The sequence below is a fragment of the Moschus berezovskii genome, chromosome 7 (assembly GCF_049115385.1).
Source record: "Moschus berezovskii isolate FMDL1 chromosome 7, NW_MosBer_1.0, whole genome shotgun sequence".
In the NCBI taxonomy this organism is placed as follows: domain Eukaryota; kingdom Metazoa; phylum Chordata; class Mammalia; order Artiodactyla; family Moschidae; genus Moschus; species Moschus berezovskii.
Genome location: NC_142466.1, coordinates 59,754,030 through 59,767,418, shown reverse-complemented (window position 1 = coordinate 59,767,418; position 13,389 = coordinate 59,754,030). Strand labels below are relative to the sequence as shown.

The 13,389-nt window shown below is 41.7% G+C and overlaps 1 protein-coding gene across 7 annotated transcripts in view; it reads right to left on the bottom strand.

Annotated features, from left to right (window-relative positions):
• Positions 1–13,389, bottom strand: part of GCNT1 (glucosaminyl (N-acetyl) transferase 1) — a 46,542-nt gene that overhangs the window by 18,340 nt on the left and 14,813 nt on the right. Inside the window, exon 1 of one of the 7 annotated variants that reach the window (XM_088837945.1) lies at positions 10,732–11,372. The exons of the other annotated variants lie outside the window; for them this stretch is intronic. The gene's annotated coding sequence lies outside the window, so the exon portion shown is untranslated. Of the gene's footprint in view, positions 1–10,731; positions 11,373–13,389 lie in introns of those variants that run through there. 7 annotated transcript variants of the gene reach the window in all.

The window sequence follows — 13,389 nt, the reverse complement described above, 5'->3', positions numbered from 1 at the left end:
GGTAGATTTTTTTTTATCACTGAGCCACCTGGGAATCCCCAAGGGATTAAGAACTACCAATGATTATGTAAAAAGTAAGCTACAAGGATACACTGTATAACACAGGGAATATAGCCAATATCTTATAATAACTCTAAATAGAGCATAACCTTTAAAAATTGTGGATCACTATACTACACAGCTATAACATATAATATCACACATCAACTATATTTCCATTAAAAAATTAAATTAGGGACTTCCCTGGTAGTTCAGTGGCTATGACTCCATGCTCTCAACACTTGTGGGGGCGGGTGAGGGGCGGCACCGGGGTTCAACCCCTGGTCAGGGAACTAGATTCAGCGTGCCGCAACTAAAGATCCTGCGTGACACAACTAAGACCCAGTGCAGCCAAATAATTTTTTTTTTTAATGTTAAGTTTTAAAAAGTGAGAAAAAATAAAAAGTTAGTAAGAGCTCTGCATTGGTTAGCTTTGTTAACCTTTATGAAGGTTAAAGCTGACAGACATAACTGGCAACTATAATGAAAGAAAGTAGAATTTTAAAAGGTAAACTCTTTTTTCAACAATTTCCACAAAAGTTAATTCTGGTTTAAGTCTAAATAAAACTATTATCGATAAGAATAATTCTGCCTGTTGCCTATTGTACCATTTTTTTAAGTAGTGGAAATATTTCACAAGAAAAGTACACACACACATGTGTGTCCACACCAAGTATGTGCACACATCTGTGTGTCTGCATAAACATAGCTGGATGGATACGTCAGGGTCCATGACCCATCATCCTTCTGCAGCAGGAAGCTTTCAGACTAGGTTCAGTCACCCTCAAGATCCACTGAATACTCCTCTGGAGCTCAATTTCGCAGACGCGCCAAAGACCACTGTTCTTGTGGTCTCTGGAGGCTGTGACAGCAGCAAAATACCCACTACTGTGATTGATGCCAAGGTCATGTAACATCTCAGAGGACTGGGACTCCAGCCAGGGTGCCTAAACGCCACCCCAAAGCATGGCCAAGGGAAGGAGTGGGAAGCAGGTAAGATCCCAAGGCAGAGGGCTTGCCAACTGCAGTTCTTTCTGCCCCGTGCACCCCCACGCTCTCGAGTCACCTAGGGGTACCTGGCCTCTGTCTCCTGCCAGCTGTGCCCTGCCTGGAGGGTAGTCTCTGCTATCTGGCTGTTTTCTGTAACTCACTGCGGTGAGCTCCCTAGCTTCTCTGAGAGTTCATGTTAAAACGATTTCCTGAGACCCCACAGTGCCTGCCCCTCCAAATTGACCAGGAGAAGCTCTCTGGGTCCCTGGACCTCAGCTCCAAGCTCCACAGTTCAGGCTGTTGTCCCCTACGATCCATCCTAGAGTTTTCTCAGGATCCAGCTAAGGAAACAAGGGCACTAGGGGACCTTCTATAAGACTGGACCACATTTCCTATGCCCCTTGGGAAAGGGTACTTTCTGCACGAATTAAAGCCAGATGATGTGAGGAAGCAGAAAGAGGGCCCATGTCTCCCTTCTTCAGAGCCTCGTGTTCCAGAATCAGGCACGGAAGGTGGCACAGAGAATCACTAAGTTATGTTTGTTGAATGAATAAATTCTCTCTCAAGTGAGCTAGTTCCTCTGCTAGAAATTAAACACCTATCCTTTCTCCCTTTGGACTATCAGAGAAGAGTTCTGTCTCCAGTTCTCTACACTTGCAGCAAGGACTATCCTGTCTTAGAGAGTACAGCCTAAAGAACATACTGTTTAAAGATGAAATGATAATAAATGATTGTGTATGTGCGTTAGTTGCTCAGTAGTGCCCAACTCTGCGACCCCACGGACTGTAGCCCACCAGGCTCCTCTGTCCATGGAATTCTCCAGACAAGAATACTGGAGTGGGTTGCCATTTCCTACTCTAGGGGATCTTCCCAACCCAGGCATTGAACCCAGGTCTCTAAAATTAAGGCAGATTCTTTATCATCTGAGCCACCAGGGAAGCCCCAATAAACGACTAAACCCCTCAAAAAATTGAAGAAATGGCACCAAAATTTTGCAAGAGGGACTGAGTGATAGTGACTTGGGAGGTATCAGAAAGCTGACACCTTGAAGCAGGCAGCAGAGAAAGCTGAGCAGCAACTCAATCTATAGCACAGTGCCCTCAGCCCTCCCCTCCCACTACTAGCCACCGATCCCTCCCCTCCAAACACTTCAGAGTGAGCAACACAAACTCCTCTGGAAGCAGCTCGAAGTGGAGTGAAACTTCACTGAGTGAAAATCTACCTAAAAGACTCTTAAGACTCCCAGACCCCTCCCTCTATTCTTCACAACCCAGTAAACACCCTTCCTGACTCCACCCGAAAACTCTGGAAAATATGAAATAGAATATCTGACCTGGAGGGCACAAGGCACAACTGAGGGCAGGAGTACCAACCTGAAAATGAGGGAATTAAGTCAAAGGTCCTCATTTCCAGAATACTGGCAGGCCGGCACACATACCTCCCAGGCTTCAGCCTCAGAGAATAGAAAACTACTTGATATCCAAGAAAAGCTCATGACACAAAAGAGATCAGGAAAAAACAGAGGAGGCTATCAGGTTAACTATTTCCATATAATCAACCACAATCCTTAGTGACAGAAAATAAAAACAACTTATTATTTCTCACTACTTTTGGAATTGGTCGGGCAATCTTTCTGGTGCTACTTGGGCTCATGTAGGCAATTGCATGGAGACAGAGGACTGTCCAGATTGGAGGGTTCCATACAGCTTGTTCACATCTGCATGCAGTAGTACTCGATGTTAGCTGGGGTGCCTCTCATCATGTATAGGCTGGATGAGATTACTTACCTGGCAGCTGTAGGGCAGCATACCAAGAGAGCCCAGCAGCTCCAAAGCCTCATAAGGGCTAAGCAGCAGAATATACACAACATCGCATCTGTTATATTCCATTAGAGAAAGTCACCAGGCCTGCCATGATTCCAGAGGAAATAAGGTTTTACTTCTGAATGGGAAGGGAAGCAAAATCACATTGCAAGGGGGCACAGATACTGCAACGGGAGGAATTTGCACTCATTAAATATTCTGTCACATGGAGAAATCAAGATCAAGAGATGAAAACTGCAATGATGAAAAAATCCTAGGGTTTTTATCAGCAAAACATAAGAGAAACTATTGCAATCATGAAACAACAAGAGACTATGAAAACGGAACAGAGAATAAAAATGAGCTCTCAGAAGCAAAAGTATGATAGCTAAAATTAAAAATTCAATTGAAGAATCAGAAATTGAAGTTAAGGAAAGCCCCAAGACAGCAGAGCAGAAAGATAAATAAATGGAAAATAGGAAAATGAGAAAACTGATACAGAAGATCCAACATTTAAATAACAGGCATTCCACAGAGAAGAAAGAAAAGGAAGGCAAGAGGGGTGAAAAGGAATGGGAAGTGGGAGGGAAGTTCAAGAGGGAGGTGACATGTAGATCTATGGCTGATTCATGTTAATATATGGCAGAAACCAACACAATTTCAACCTAGAATTCTATATTACCTGCGAGGCTGTTTGTCAGTGTAACATAGAATAAAGGCATTTTCATACACGCAAAGTTGCACGTAGCTTTTCTCAGCAGGCTATTGCAAGAAGCACACCACCAAAAGACAAAGCCCATCAGTAATTATAAAAACAGCACCAGCATTCTGGAATGCTTCATATGTGCAAGGAGCTCTTCTAAAGGATTTACCTAAACTCAGGATCTTCAGGATAACTCTAAACAGAAGACACTATTTTCCAGATGAGGAAACTGAGGCATAAAGAGGTTATATAACTACCAAGGTCGCTAAAGGAGTTCTTATCCAAATTCCACTGGAGGGGAATATACCAACAAGCAGTTCTCTAGACACCGACCAGATGTCTTACAAGTCAGCTGAACTCTGACAATATCTAACCAGAGACAGTGTCAATTTCATGGTTTAAGAGTTCAGTCTCGCCAAGTCTGACCTTCGGACTATAAAATAAGAAATTTCCACAATCCCTTCCTCAGGTTCAATTAATTTGCTAGAGCAACTCACAGAACTCAAAGAAACATTTTACTAAGTAGATCACTGGTTTATTATGAAAAGATCTGATAAAGGATACAGGTGAACATCCAGATAAAAGAGATGCACAGGGCATGGTATGGGGAAAAGATGCAGAGCTCCCATGCTCTGAGAGCACGACTCTGCAAATCTCCACACTTGCACCAAGCTGTCCTGGGTTTTTATGGAAGTTTCATTACATGAACATGATAGATTAAATCACTGGCCATTGGGGGACCCAACCTCCAGATCCTCTTTCCTCCCCAGAGATGGGAGGTAGGGATGCAGGGGATGGAACTGAAAGTTCCAACCCTCTAATCACTTGGTTTGTCCTCCTGCAACCAGCCCCCATCTTCAGGTGGGATCCAAGGGTCACCTCATTAACATAATAGACAATTTTTGTTGCTCTCATCACTTAGGACATTCCAAGGGTTTTACAGGAGCTCTGTGCCAGAAATGGACCAGATGAACAGATAAACATTGATTATAAATCACAGTATCAGTCACAAAGCTAGTAAGTGGAATAGCTAACATTTAAACCTACAAAATCTAGCCCCCCAAGTCTATATTATATAGCTGGCACTCCACATCTATGGACTCTGTATCTGTCAGTTCTGCATCCTTGAATTCAACCAAACCCAAATCAAAACTATTCAGGGAAATTCCCTGGCAGTCCAGTGTTTAGGACTCTGCACTTTCACTGCAGGGAGCATGGTTTCAATCCCTGGTTGGGAAACTAAGATCCTGCAAGCCATGAGGGCAAGAAAAAAAAAAAGAGCAATATATTAAAAAGAGAGAAAGAAAGAAAAAAATTACTTGTGGCTTACATCCTATTTTTACTGGACACTGGGGTTCTAAGGAGCAGGAAGTTCTGGGGTCACTGGGAAAGGATTACTTTTCATAACTACAACTTTTTGTTAAGAGACAACTGTCCGTGGGTCCCTCATATTTCTGCACATCTTGCAAGTGAGGTACTAACTGCCTTTTCATTCTGCACTGTTTTTTTAAGGCTATCTGTACAGTGAACAGCCTTGAAAGACAGACAGTGCTTCCCTCACTAGCAAAGGGCCAGTGTGCTTACTGCTGGGATAATAAATGCAATATCTTTGGGAGCAAAGGGAAAGCATGTTTATGGCCCACCATAAAAGATGCGGGTTCCCTAAGCTCAGGGTTCCTTCCCTGTAATGCAATCCACTCTCTGTGCAGATTATCATCTGGCTGTCTTCATACTGCCCTGCGGGAACTAGGATTTAGGAACCTACATGAAAAATGCCAATACTCTGCTCTGTCATTGCTATAGGTAGTAAACTATGCCTTGTGTTTGGCCCAGGAGTCTTAGGTCTTCTGCAAGCATCAGTGAAAACTGACAGACTTGCTAGCTTTCAAGTAGGGTAAAACCTAAGACCTTTGATAGGTCTAAGAGCTTTGATGTTACACTTTTGTGGAAATATCTGCTTTTTCAAACCGTGTGCATTTATAAACTCTGATTAACATAAAGGCTACATTTTTCTAGTCTTAAAGGTGGTGATAAAATTAAGAGCTATAATGATAGTCAATGAGTTTTTCATGGGGTCACAAAGAGTTGGACACGACTGAGCGACTGAACTGAACTGAGTATAAATTAATATTCTCAAGTCTTGGTAAATAGAACAATTATTAAAACTTCTTTTCTTCCATTTTTGCCTTCTTTTTACATCTTCACTAACTGTTTAATCTCACATCAAAACATATCTAATAATTATATAAAATTTTAAAGTACATAGTAAATATAATTAATGGAAGTCTCAATGATCTGTCCCTAATTTTAAATGAGATGAAACTAAATAAAACTAGGTTTCATCTGCGTGGTCATTTACAGAAGAAAAATAAATAAAAGGTTCTCCATGCCTGAATTAGAAGTACGAAATGACAACCCACTCCAGTATTCTTGCCTGGAAAATTACATGGACAGACGAGCCTGGCAGGCTACAGTCCATAGGGTCACAAAAGTGTTGGACACGACTGAGTGACAGAGCACGCATGTCTGAATTAATGACATGAAAAGATCTACAGAAAATTTTTTCCATTTACTCATTATACTACTATAGGACAAAACATCATTTCAATAACTAACTCTTGCGTTTCATTCATGCCTGGAAATAGTATTCATTCTTCTCAATTGCCATCATTTCTCCCCTGAGGCTAGGCAGCTGATGGCCTAAAACAAGAATTAAAACCTACCATTTCTGCACACAGGCTTGGCAGGACCCATGAAATACACCCCAGTCTGCACTATTTCAGAGGGGAAAGCTTTAAGTCCATCTAGAGGAAAAGAAAGGATCCACAGAGGCTTCCTCGATTACAACCCAGCTGAATCCTGAAAATGGGTAGGATTTAGATACTAGGAAATAGGAGAGAAAATTTTGCTGACAGAATGAAAGCCTGAAGCAAAGGAAGCTGGAAAGGAAGACGAGATAGTGATATGTAACAGAAGCAGCTTTAACAAGAGGAAGGAAGAAATAATAGCTGTTTACCACTCACGTTCCTTAACCCTAGGGACCTCCTTTTAAATTCTATTATGACACGAGGTCTGTTTCTCAGTTATAGTGAACCACGACAATGAATAGATGTTAAAGCACATTCGTGGAAGCTAAGGCCAGGTTTCAGTGAAGAAATCAGAAGAGCGATGATAAACAGGGGACACATACCCACCCCAAATGATTAAAACTCTCACTCATAATAAAAAGTCCTTCTGAGAAGCAGCCCAGAAGGCTGTAGAGAAGCCCAGCACAGAAGGAGCAGTGGTGGTAGCCTGGCTCCAGGGCCACGGCTCTGTCCTCCCTGAACTGGCTTCCCACCCCATCCATCAAATGAGCTCTGCTCAGTAATAAGGAAAATGCTCAACCCCAGAAAGGAAGGAAACCTGGGAAGAACCAAGACACTGTTCTGAAAATATCCTTTGTGAATATAAGGCAAACAATAAGTACACAGAGATCACAGAGTAGACTTGATCTGTATGTTCTCTGAACGCTTTCTTTTCCTCGTACACCCTTTATTATACACACACACACCCTCTGAATGTTCTTCATCTGGATCTCTCTTTACATACTCAATGATAGCTCGAAAGAGTGAAATAAAAATAAATGCTCTTTGTCCTTTTTTCCAAGAACCTAGACTTATACATTCATGGAGTCAAGAAAGAAAGGTGGGGAGGGGATGAGGGCACCAGCAGCACCAGACACAATGAATCAAAATGAATGAACCGAGGGCCTCCCCTTCCCACGTTGTTGTCTGTGTCCTTTGGCCACCAGCGTGGGGCCTGTGGCTAAAGAAACAGAGCAGCTTGAAGACACTGGCTCCAGCTCATGAGGAAATGAGTGCAGGGAAATACAGCTGGTCAACAATTGTAAATCTACAATTACGTGTCCCTTGAGTCTTACTAAGCGGTTTCCACAGCAAAAAAGGCCCCATTAATCCCACCACAGTTGGTACCAATAGTTTCTCAATAATCTTCACTCAACTTCTCTTCAAATTTACAATTTAGTGGTAGAAATATATATAGGTTTACCCATACAAGGTGTATACATTCCCTTAAAAGCCAAAAGAATGTCCATGACTGTACTAAGATATCAAAATTAGTGCATTATATTAGCAATTAGCAAAAGCAAATGATAAAACGAGGGGTGTTTTCTTCCACACACACAGAGTGGAATATTCTTCAGCCTTCAGAAGGAATCAAAATCTGACACATGCTACATTCATCTTTGTTAAGTGAATAAGCCAGTCACAAAAACACAATACTGTATACTTCCACTTATAAGGGGTACCTAGAGTAATTAAATTCATGGAGGTGGAAAGGAAAGGAGAGGTTACCACAGCAGTGGGAGGGGGAAAGGAGAAGTTATCGTTTAGTGAGTACAGAGTTTCTGTTCGGGATGATGAAAAGTCCTAGAAACGGACAATGCAGATGGGTGTACAACACACTGAATATACTTAATGCCACTGAATTTTCCCTGATTCCATTAGTGATACAGTTTTATAGTCGAGGGTTTTTTTTTTTAAGCTCTGTGATGATTTTTAAAAAGATGCCACTGGCTTGAATCTTGACACCTTTACAGTAGGTGTACATTCAGGCAAAAATGTTACTTAGAAGAGGCTTTTAAATTAAGAGAAGTTTGTTAGGAGTACAGGCAGGAGTGACCCCAGGTGGTTTGAACACACAAAGACAGACCTTTTCAAGTTTCATACCATGAAAATTTGGAGAGAAAGAACAAAGATCATCTGTCTGGCTGTCTCTCAAAGGCCAGTGTGTTTCTATTGCATACGAGGCTAGAGTATTATCCCAATCTCTTTCAAGTACAAGTAACAGCTAAATGTGAAATGCAAAAAACCTATCCTCTAGGGCACTAAGTTCATTCACAGAGGTGGACCTCATCAGAGTTGAACAGAGATACATCTATTTATGCACAGACATACACACACATAGAGTTTGTTTTTTGAAGGAATCTTCAACCTCCTTACCACTACACGCCAAAATAAGTATAAAAGGTCTCATTGTTCACTTCAAAATTCCAGACTGAAGAGTAATAAACTTTTTTTTCTTCCCTTTTTTAAAAAAATGAATAGTAGGTGGTTTATAATACTGAAGAGAGCACTGAACAGAGCATAGTTTCATAGAAACAAACTTTTAGATTTCAAAGGTATCTTAAGGTTCATTCTCCCCCCTTACTAAATTTTAAAGATGAAAAAGTCAGCACAGAGTGCACACAGCTGGCAAGGTCGCCCAGCAAGTACAATTCTTAAGCAGAAACACCTTACCAGTGGCTCTGGTTTCTGTCCCACCCAATCATCATGAAGCCCACAGGCCCCGAATTTTTTGAAATCTAAATTTTAAATACTCTCGGGTTTAAACGCTTTCTGGGTTGCAAAGATTCTAGTTCTAAAATACTAGATTCTAAAAAATAAATAAATAAAGTACTAGATTCTGTCTTGCTTTTAGAAGAATTCCCAAATTTCCAGATCATACCACCTGTCTGGATTTTCAGCTTACTAAGCAAAATCGTCAGAGCAAATATTCTCTGTCCATACAGAAAAATAAACAACTAACCATCAGCAGGAATGAGAAGTGCTCTCTTTGCCCAGTTTCCTTCAACATGTTAAAATCCAGCTCCACCCCTTGCACGCGGTCCCTTTTTTGAACCACAGTGACTGCCCCTTCTTTGAAATCCAATATCATTCACTATAGGAAGCCACAGAGGAAAACAGTGGTGTGAAGTCAAACACAATTGAGAATAAATGCTAACCATGCCAAGTCCTAATGAGTGGCTTCAGTAAGCTACCTAACTTCTCTGAGCCTTGGTTTCCTCATCTAAAAACTGAAGTTTATAATCCCCTATTTGGTTGGTGGTGATTCAAAAAACAAAAACAAGCTATAAAGCAACTAACATGGTAATTAGTATGAATCAGTTCGTCAATAAACAAGGGTTATCACCATCATTGGTCAAATTCCACTGATCCCCATCTCTGAACTGACCCAGGCACCTGCTTGGTCAGCTCCTAGTAATCAGTAATCTAGCCTCACCCTTCATTCCCATCCCTCCACCACCACACCACCATCCCTCCCCCACCCTACTCACACTGCCCCGTGGGCCTTGCATAGGCTTATGCAGCCAATAAGGATTCAAAGAATTAATAAAACAAACAAGTCTAAATATTGCAAAATCCACTCCCTTCCATTCCAAAACGGACTTCCCTGCTGGCTCAGACAGTAAAGCGTCTGCCTACAATGCCGGAGACCCGGGTTCAATCCCTGGGTTGGGAAGAGCCCCTGGAGAAGGAAATGGCAATTCACTCCAGTACTCTTGCCTGGAAAATCCCATGGATGGAGAATCCTGGTAGGCTACAGTCCACGGGGTCGCAAAGAGTCGGACACGTCTGAGCAACTTCACTTTCCACTCCAAAAAAGGCAGGGTGGTATCTTGGGTGCTTCTTGTTAACTGGGCCTTCTACCTCAGTCTTTTCCAGATAAAGAAACTAAAGTACAGTACTTAAATGCTCCAAATTATAGTCTGTCAGTGAGTGTAACATGGATTCAAAGCACTCTGTGTTGGATCTTATAAAATGAACATCTACAAACAAATCCCAAAGGACTGGCCTCGTGCTGGTGGCTCCCATCCTATCTTCAGGACTGACCTGCCTTTCCTAACCTTCCTGCACCTCAGTCTCCTCACCTGTGCACAAGAGCAGGTGAGTTCAGTGCGGGGACCCACACCTGAGTGGTAAAGCATTTTGCCGTTCTTTAGCAGATGGACGATGGACAGGGACCAGTAGGAGAAGGCTGAGTTTTGACTGAGTTGAGGGTCAAGAGAGCACAGAATGGTAGGGAAGTCCCACTGCAAGACAATAACTTAATTAGAATATTTGCACAAGTCTGAGACCTTATTTTTCTTCCCACATTGATAGCTTTGAAAGTGACAGGCATTTGATGCATTCATACACTATGTGTTCATTACTGTGGTGATTTCTTTTCTGTAATTTCCTTTGTTGTTCTTGTTCAGTCACCAAGTCATGTCTGACTCTTTGCAACCCCATGGACTGCAGTAATTGCCTTAAAGACTGATATTAGGTTGGTGGTGTTCATACAAATGAAGTTATTGCAGAATTTTGGAAACTTTAAAAATTTTAAGGAAATGTTAGGCAAGTTCTTTTTACGTACATTTTCTCTTTAACAGCTAAGGAAACTGAGGCATTCACTGCTCTGATGACCATCTGCTGGTGATCTGCTCCAGCTAACCAGCAGGCAAGAGGTGAGGTGGGGCTCAACCCACAACTGACTCTGGGGAGAGAGGAGAGGGAGCAGAACAGCCTGACTTTCTAGCCAAGAACCACACTGGATCCAGTTATTAACAGCTTTGAATTATACCTTGCCCCACCTCCTCACCTTACAAGGAGCCCCAGGACCTTCCAAGTCTTCCCTCAGGTGTAACTGTGACACAATCTCCTCTCAAAGACTTCAGACCAAAGGTACAGCAGAACAACCTCTTCAACCCTCAGATACACATATGTGAGCTGAGTCAACGTTCCCTTTAAGAAGCTTCATAAAGTTGAGGGGCAACATTTATCTATCATTTTATCTAAATGACATTTAGGTCCAGCTGTTAAATTTGAAATTATTGTCCAAGAGGGAAGGAATTCTCTATGTAATGACAGAAAAAATGGTGTTTGAGATGAACTGGCATTCAGAGATGGGTTATGGACATGTACGAGTATATCTTTGTTTTCTCTTAGCTTTTCCTTGGAATTCCAGGACGACTCTTAGATCAAAATTTATCCATTTCTATGGCTCTTGATGCTCTTTCAAACAGACTATAGCATTTACTTAAACTGAGTACCCTAATATCTGAGTATCATTTTCTCTATATTGACTCTATAATTATCTTAATTATGTAGTACATATTCATATACTGTGTAATTATTTTTGACCTATTCCAACTGTAAAATGAGACAGCAGAGAGGTTTCATTTTGTATTTCTTTTGTTGCTAATGGCTCAATATGAGTATGTCTACATGTGAGAGAAAGGAGAGTCTGGTAGCAATGATTTCCACTCTAGAGCCAGACTATCCATTTCAAAAACTGGACACAATCATCTAACAACTCAGACATTCTTAAGCCCTTAACTGCTCCATGTTTCAGCTCCTTCACTGGTTAAAATAATAATAATTTTAAGCAATTTAATTGGGTTAAGGATCCTACTACATACATTAGTTTTTAAAGAGAGTAAGTGAGCCAACCGGTAATATGCTTACACTATACTTGATACATGGAGAAGGCAATGGCAACCCACTCCAGTACTCTTGCCTGGAAAATCCCATGGACAGAGGAGCCTGGTAGGCTGCAGTCCATGGGGTCGTTCAGTCAGTCAGATAAAACTGAGCAACTTCACTGTCACTTTTCGTTTTCATGCACTGGAAAAGGAAATGGCAACCTACTCCAGTATTCTTGCCTAGAGAATTCCAGGGCAGGGGAGCCTGGTTGGCTGCCATCTATGGGGTCACACAGAGTTGGACATGACTGAAGTGACTTAGCATCTGAGCATAGCATACTTGATACAAGTAATGCTCAAAATTCTCCAAGCCAGGCTTCAACAATATGTGAACCATCAGCTTCCAGGTGTTCAAGCTGGTTTTAGAAAATGTAGAGGAACCAGAGATCAAATTGCCAACATCTGCTGGATCATCGAAAAAGCAAGAGAGTTCAAGAAAAAAAAAAATCTATTTCTGCTTTATTGACTATGCCAAAGGCTTTGACTGTGTGGATCACAATAAACTGGAAAATTCTGAAAGAGATGGGAATACCAGACCACCTGACCTGCCTCTTGAGAAATCTGTATGCAGGTCAGGAAGTAACAGTTAGAACTGGACATGGAACAACAGACTGGTTCCAAATAGGAAAAGGAGTACGTCAAGGTTGTATATTATCACCCTGCTTATTTAACTTATATGCAGAGTAAATCATGAGAAACACTGGGCTGGATGAAGCACAAGCTGGAATCAAGATTGCCAGGAGAAATATCAATAATCTCAGATATGCAGATGATACCACCCTTATGACAGAAAGTGAAGAGGAACTAAAAAGCCTCTTGATGAAAGTGAAAGAGGAGAGTGAAAAAGCTGGCTTAAAGCTCAACATTCAGAAAACTAAGATCATGGCATCTGGTCCCATCACTTCATGGCAAATAGATGGGGAAAGTGGAAACAATGGCAGACTCTATTTTTGGGAGCTCCAAAATCACTGCAGATGGTGACTGCAGCCATGAAAGTAAAAGACACTTAATCCTTGGAGAAAAGTTATGACCAACCTAGACAGCATATTAAAAAGCAGAGATATTACTTTGCCTACAAAGGTCCATCTAGTCAAGTCTATGGTTTTTCCAGTGGTCATGTATGGATGTGAGAGTTGGACTATGAAGAAAGCTGAGTGCTGAAGAATTGATGCTTTTGAACTGTGGTGTTGGAGAAGACTCTTGAGAGTCCCCTGGACTGCAAGGAGATCCAACCAGTCTATCTTAAAGGAAATCAGTCCTGAATATTCATTGGAAGGACTGATGTTGAAGCTGAAATTCCAATACTTTGGCTACCTGATGTAAAGAACTGACTCATCTGAAAAGACTCTGATGCTAGGAAAGATTGAAGGCGGGAGGAGAAGGGGACGACAGAGGATGAGATGGTTAGTTGTCTTCACCGACTCAATGGACATGAATTTGAGTAAACTCTGGGAGTTGGTAATGGACAGGGAAGTCTGGCGTGCTGCAGTCCATGGGGTCGCAAAGAGTAGGACACAACTGAGCGGCTGAACTGAACTGACTGAACTGAT